This window comes from Callospermophilus lateralis, chromosome 2, assembly GCF_048772815.1.
Source record: "Callospermophilus lateralis isolate mCalLat2 chromosome 2, mCalLat2.hap1, whole genome shotgun sequence".
Classification (NCBI taxonomy): domain Eukaryota; kingdom Metazoa; phylum Chordata; class Mammalia; order Rodentia; family Sciuridae; genus Callospermophilus; species Callospermophilus lateralis.
Window position 1 is genome coordinate 18,211,617 of NC_135306.1, and position 7,912 is coordinate 18,219,528.

At 38.2% G+C, this 7,912-nt stretch overlaps 1 pseudogene; it reads right to left on the bottom strand.

Annotated features, from left to right (window-relative positions):
- LOC143385437 (DNA-directed RNA polymerases I, II, and III subunit RPABC4 pseudogene) overlaps positions 1–590 on the bottom strand; it is a 163,372-nt pseudogene extending 162,782 nt beyond the window's left edge.
- Positions 591–7,912: the final 7,322 nt, after the last annotated feature.

Genomic DNA, 7,912 nt, shown 5'->3' on the forward strand with positions numbered 1-7,912 from the left:
CATTTCAATTTATTACTCATGAATTACAACAGCTGCTCTGTGAAACAGTAATTCTGATCTGTAATTTCTGGGTGAGAAAATTGATCTTCAGAAAGATGAGCTCTGTCCTCTCTACTGGGAACAGGTTCATCGCAGAGTTGCTTTTCCCATCCACGTTCGGGTTGGTCTCCAAAGCCTGTCCGCCATGGAGCAGTTAGAGGCACAGATATTGGTCTCAAACTCCTTTCACATCCTAAGACTTTACTTTTTAACTGTATAGCTCTGAGCTCAGAGGTGGTTGGCACTGAGTTCAATCCCTAATACCTAAATAAATAATAAAAAAAGAAAGTACCAGACTCAGAAAGATTCTGTGAGGATGGAATCTGTCTTTTTGAATTGCTTCTCATGATGCCTTACATATGGTGAACGCTTTTGTGACTATCGCTAATACTGTGCCAACCTGGTGTCTGGGTCATGGTTTGCTTTAGCACAACTGGATTGGAAATCTGCAGGCCTTCCAGCTCTGACCCTCTACAGCTGTCTGCAATGTTCTGCTCCTGATGGAACACTGGTGTTGCTACGCAGCCTGAATCTACTGCAGTGACTGACATGGTGTCTCCAGCTCCTGTAGCCTCCATTCATTTTGGAAACTCCTGGTAAGAGAATTTCCTTTCTGCTGCCCACTTTGCTCACCCCATGGCAATCCAAACTAAGCCATTATTAACACCACCTCAAACACAGACTGAGCTTTAGGAAAACAAAGACCTGACAGTGCTTGAGATTTCTACCACTCCTGTCTTGCAAGACATAGGTGTTCCTAATCAGAATGAGTGGCGGGCACATCCCTACAGTGGGTGAGAAAAGAGCTCCTCTGTGTTCAGCACATTTCATTCATTCCCTGCCAGGAAGAGAGTCCCAGTCAAAGGTAAAAGCAATTCTTCCTCTAGTTGGACCTAATTGTCCAGACCCAGAAAGGAACGTGACGCAGGCGCCTGCCAGTATCTGAAAGCAGAGCAGATGTTCTCAATTGCTCCCTCTTTTGTAATTCCACCCTGCAAATAAGAATTTCAAACCTGGAAAATAATAGGAATGCATGAACCCACAAAGGGACATACACAGCAAAAGAAGACAAACCATGGGGTAAGAGAGTGAATGCATTTTGAATCATCCAAGGGAAATATTTAGGAATTATTTTCCTATCAGATCAGTACCCATGAAAAACAATTTTACCTCTAAATAACTTCTAATTGAGATGGGGAATGAACTATTCCATTGAACGTGCTCTCTTAAATTATAAAAAAAATAGCAAAATTTCTTTTAACACCAGGATTGTGCACTGGTCAATAATTGTCTGCAAAGACTGGATGTTCTAACAGGTTTGATTTACGATCTCATACTGTAAGGAGTTATCAATAGATCTGTATGTTATGCTTTAGTGCAGTTCTATAGGATCTTGGAAAATAATATGGAATAAATGTTACCAAAGGCAAGAGCTAGAAAAACCTGAGAATGGACTTATTCAGTAAACTCAACATATCCATTTTCCAGATAGGGAACTGAGATATGGCAAAGTTAACTTTCTTAAGATTTAAGAATGAGTCAAGGACAAAATAGAAGCATGAGAAACTTGAATTTTATGGGCAGATGATTATATTTCTTTCTTTTCTTATATAGTGGAATGTTTTAAGTTTGAAAGACAATTGTTAAGACAATTCCAATTCCAATTTTCTAATTTATTTAGTAAATACTTAGCATGCCAGAGAAAAAGAGTGCTAATTCAAGAATGTGATAGCATCTTTTACTTTCTGCAATCTTGCTCTGGTGTGATAATGAGAAAAAAAAAATCAGCCTAAAATCAGTCTCAGATAAAAACCATCACCTTGAAAAATAAGTGTCCCCCAAAGCAAAAAGGGAAACATTAAAGTAACAAAACGTTTTTATTAGCTTCTTGAAGGACTCACTCTGTGGCCTCCTAAGAGGCTAGCGCATCACCTGGAAATGAATTGGGGTTTTAAGTCTCTTCAAGTAATCGAGAATGTCTATTTGACACTGTAGAATCCTGTACCTTGACGGGAGCTGGGATCTCCCTGGAACCAACCCCAGCTGATGTCCCATTCCATCCGTGGGCAGTGTTCACTGGACAGGAAAGCCCAGGTGTAGAGTGAAGCCTTCATGGAAACAAAAGATCTTGCACAGAACACAACCAATGTTGCTGATAGAACACCTTCCTTATTCTGAACTTGACCTCTCTGGATCTGCACTTCTTGGTCTTCCTTGGGCTCTCCATAACCTCTATAGGTAATTCTCACTTAGCAACTTCCTTTTGGGGATTGGAGGCCAGTGATCATGTGCTCTCTTTGTCTTCCTGTTTCCAAAGGAAGTGTACAGAAACTTAACATTTATAAAATATTTTCATAAATGTTTCTTCCAGGATTCAAGCTTCAATCCCATAAACTCCATTTTATAGATAGGAAAGATAGTCTGGAGATATAAAACTATTTTCCCGAGACCTCTCAACTTACAAGTGCTAAAACTCCAAACTGGGTATTCTCACCGTCACCCTTTCCATAGCTTTCTCTTAATAAGTAGACAAAAGAACTACAGATGGGATTCCTCCATGGCTCATCACTCATGGGAATCTGAACCATCGTGACCAGGTTCAGTGGCAAAGGAAAAGATCTCTGCCAAGGTCAGACCATAAGTTGCCTGAGGCTATTATTGTCCATCCCAGCCTCAAGAACACTACAGGATCAATGGAAGCATACATTGGGAAATAAAAGACATGAGAAAAAATTCCAAACTGGCTAGTTTTCATTTCCTGTTGGCTTGTCCAACACATTCTTGGCACCAGATGAGAGTAGTGTGGTAATGCGGTAAAATGTCTTTGTGAGATGCTAACCATTTAGACAGGGACACTGAGATACCCTGACCCTTGAGGGCTGAAGAGTTCATCTGGACACCCTGAGGTTTTCACAGCAGTCAATGTGGTAGACTTTTTGTCATACCAACTTGTTTGCTTTTTAGGGAATCTCAAGCCATGGACATTATGGTACTATGTATTTCTGCTGCTGGCTCTGATTTGGAAATGTCAACAAAGTAGATTTGCTTTGTATTTACTTGATCCCTTAAGAGACTATGCAAACTCAATCTTGTCTTGTACTAACATGATGGGATAACTACCCATCATGGTATGTGTTTTACAGGATTAGTATCAGTACCAAGAAGTCATATTGTGCTCTATTAAAACACACACACACACAGACACACACACACACACACACACACACACACACACACTTGTCTAGGTCCTGAACTTGAAAAATGAATTCAACAAAGCAACAAGGCAGTTAATACTCATGGTGGAAAAGAAGTATCATGTTTTGGCGTGATAGCAGAGTTGATAGCAGAGGCTCTGACTTATTGAGCACTTCTAAAGGTCAGGTGTTTTAAATGTTGTGTATCATTCTCATAACAAGTCTCTAAAGCTGGTAAAAGAAAATTGTACGTAGTAAAGGAAAGTAACTTGTTGAAGGTCACATTGTTAAAAAATATCTATCCCAGCCAAGTGCTTTTTCTACTGCAGTTAAATGTCTTCAGATCATATATAAAATGAACTAACTTTTGCAAGGGAGAAGTTTTCTCTCTCTCTACAATCTATCTATCTATCTATCTATCTATCTAATCTCTCTCTATATATATATACGTATATATATTCTCTCTACTAATACATATTGTTATATATTACCATATATGTTATTAATATATATGTGAAATTATATTATATATTATAATATATATTGAGAGAAATATCTCAGACACAGAAATGTTCCTACTGAAATATAATTTAAGGGAAATTTATTACAAGAAATTATTGTGCTGAAACATGTATATTCATTTTTTAGAACTTAAAAAGTGGCTTCAGTTTTGTTAGGTGTTTAATTAAGTTTTGTGATATGGAGAATGTATTAATTATTCCAAATGATGCAAACTGTTGCATGGAAAACCTTCTCTCCTACTACTCCATAGTTTAATAAGTCGCACTGTGACTTCCTGTTCCTGATACTAGAAAGTCATAGTTCTTCAAATAAGCATGCACAGAGCACATACTCTGGCAACAGGTACAGTTTTAGAATACAGAATTTTATGAGAGAGAATTTTAGCTACTAGAGAGGCCCCATTCAGAGAAACAGACTTTAATCTGACAATTAGATTTCTAAATTAAAATCCCCTCCATTGGATTATCCACCAGTGTTATTAATATTTATTTAATCCAAGCTGCCCTGCAAATAATGAATCACCTCCAAGGGAACTAAGTATTTATGAGGAAGACCCAGGATCAGAAGTGGGAAAGGACTAGACCCCCAAAAAAATCCTGTCAAGAAGTCACTGGGTCCTTGGATGGCAACCCATTACTGCATCACCCTGTGCTCTCCAATGTGGCAGCCCCAGGACACATGTGGTTACAGAGCCCTTGCAAATGTCTAGTCAAATGCAATGTAAAATGCCTACCAGATTCTTAAAGAAAATAGAACATTATTTTTAATTGCTCAATTTTTATGCTTCTTGGATGCTCTAATGGTAATACTTTTGATATATTGAGTCAAGTAAAATATATCATTAGAATTTTAAAAAATAAAATAAAATAAAATTTCTATTTTATTTTGCCATAGAATAAGATAGAGAACTGAAAAGATCTACTGCTGTGTAATATTTAGAAGCCCTAGATCTGAGACCTTTTAAATACACAGCTGAATTCACAAGAAAACAAGAGAAACTTTCAAAACCAAAAGTTTAAAGAAGAAATTGAGATCCGGATGATGAGAAAACGAGTAGATGCTGTAGCTGCTTAGAAAGACCAGGTCAGGGCGGGAAAAAATGTGAAGGGTTGCTGGGGTCTTAGTAATGGAAAGATTGGGGTTCATTCTCCAGTGGAGTCAGGAGAGAAATATCTGGGCATACTTGTGCATGAGAGTTGAAATTTAGACTTCTGCATTAATTAAGGGCTTCCAAAGATCTACACCTTTGCCGCAGATGGACTGAACGTTGTTTAGGACAGCCCCCCCCCCCCCAAACAATGACATTGTTCACAGCAACCTTTCCCTGTGGAAAGTTTAGAGTCAGGGAAATCCCACCTCAGTCTAAGCTGTGGTGTCCCACCTTCTCTTTTATGCAAATATCCCTATATGGTCTGGGTAATTTTCCACTCAAGGAAGTTCTTGCCTCTTAAAAAAATGTAATGAGTTTTCATAATGACTTGAAATCCTTTCTGATAAACTTGCCCAAATGCTCCTGAGAAAGATCTGTTCTAATGCAGATTTTTCTCCAAGTGTGTGTGACAAAGTTCCTTTCTTTACTCCTTCAGCAACCTCTGCATGATATACCAAAAAAAGGGGGGGGGGTAATTTTTGTCAATATCATAGGATCAAAATAGCATATCTTTTTAAATTTAGGGTACATGTGTGCATTTCCCCCTTAAACCAAATACCCTTCCATATCTGTATCAACTCTGATGGTTTCACCTGTGAATTATTACTCTGTTTGCCTATCAATATATTTTTAAATCCAGCTATCTTTCTATGTTGTTCTTTTTCTTGTTGGGAGTTACTTACTCTTAAGATTTATACAGTATGCCTAATATGTTGGGCATCATTTTCCATTCTTGACTTACTTTCATTTATTGAATCTTCCTTTTTTGGGGGTGGGGGGGTTGTCGGGATTGAACTCAGGGTCACTCGACCAATGAGCCAGATTTGTATTTTATTTAGAGACAGAGTTTCACTGACTTGCTTAGTGCCTTGCTTTTGCTGAGGCTGGCTTTGAACTCTCCATCTTCCTGCCTCAGCCTCCTCAGCCTCCTGAGCCTCTGGGATTACAGGCATGTGCCACCATGCCTGGCTATTTATTGAATCTATATGACAAATCCTATAGGGTGTGTCTTGCTATTCCCATTGACATAGAGGATAAAACAGGTTCAAAAAGACTGAATAACTGACAGAGCCAGAATACAGGTCTTGAAAGCCTGGTACTTCTGTTTGTTATGTCTACTGACTCACTCCTGTTGGATTATTTTGTCGTGTGCTTTGTAATTAAAGACTGTGAGCTCATCTTCAGTGAGGTTTTATCTGGGAGAATCCAGCAGGCCCTGAGATGAAAGCTCATCCCTCGAGAGAATATTTTCATTTGCCTATATTAGACATTTTGGGGATTTCACTGGCAAAGTTTAAAAGCTCTGTTGAGATGTAGTTTATATGCCATAAAGTTTACTTGCTTAAAGTGTACAATTCAAAATTTTTAGTATATTTACAGAGTTAACACAACAAACACCATAACCTAATTTTATAATATGTTTATCCCGCCCCAAGGAAACTTTGTGTCCATTGGAGTCATTCCCCATTCCTTTCCAGCCCACTAATCTACTTTATATATCTGTCTATTTGCCTCCTTGGAACATTTCATACACATGGTATCATCTGATGTGTATTTTTTGTGACTTCTTTCACTTAGCAAAACATTTTTGTTACTTTCTCAGCATGGAAAATGCTAGTTTTATAAATAAAATCCTCAAACCCACATGATACTCAGACTTCAGTTACAGTTCCTTTAACCTGTTGGGCAAGCCATTGCTTATGCAGGTCTCCAAAATGGAAGACACTTGGAGGACATCAGAATAGAGCAGAGGACATCTGGTACCTGTGGAGCTCCTCCTTCTAAGCAGTGGTCATTTTCTTAGAAACCCATTCCTACAGGGAGGTTGAGAACTAGGAGGTTTCAAGGTCTAGGGTATAGTATGGTCATGTCTCTGTAGGTTTATATATCATTTTTCATTCAAGTAGTTTTACATTTTTTTGTCTATTGGTATATTTCCAATGACGACAGAACCATAATAAGTACAACACGTGTATTGTATTATTAGAGAAGACTTTGATCGTATAGTTAGCAGATTAGTCTAATAGACTTGAACAAAACTTATCCAAAAATTGGGGAATGCACAATTGTTCATCATCCTTTCCTTTGTCAGATATTCATTAAGCTCCTTCTAAAATCATTTTCTTATAGGAGTATGAAATATGTTATTAAGTCAAGATTCCTGTACCAACAATCATAAGTTCTACTGGGAAGTATATACTTCTTATTAAAAAAAAAATACAGGTGGGCTGGGGATGTGGCTCAAGCGGTAGCGTGCTTGCCTGGCATGCACGGGGTGCTGGGTTGGATCCTCAGTACAACATAAAAATAAAATAAAGATGCTGTGTCCACCGAAAACTAAAAAATAAATATTAAAAAAATTCTCTCTCTCTCTCTCTCTCTTTAAAAAAATATGGGTGAACAATTATAAAAGTTGAAACTGTAGAGTGTAGCTGATTCATTTTAGAGATGGAGAAAAAAGAAATAAAATAAGAGTTCATACCTGGGATCACAGAGTCTGCCCAGATCTTCACTGCCACCTTACCTGAAGGCTCTTCTCAGCACAAGCAGAGAGCAGAGAGTTCACCTCCATCCTAGGTAGCTCTTACCAGTGACAAATGGGATGCCACAGTGAGAAAGCTTTTCCCTCGTCAGCCGCTCCTGGAAATGTGTCCTTAATAGACACTATGTGCAGAATTCCTCGTCTCCAACACTGCTTTTGGGGAAGCTGAGCTAAGGCACAGTATTAGTAAATGGTGAAACAAATATCTGTCTCCTACATCTGTATCCAGATTCCACACAGTTAGGATACAGGGAATAAAATACAAGTAAGAGAAGGATGGAAAGTAAGGTTCAGAGAGAAGTTCTTTTTTGTTTTTCTCAAGATACAACTTGTAAGAGACCCCAACTTAATATCCTAAAATCTACAAATGTGAACTGTAGCACATTATCTTTTAAAATTTACCATAGGGAAATAAATCAGAACAATCAGCTGACGAGCTGCAAAGATTTCTCAGAACCTCCCAAT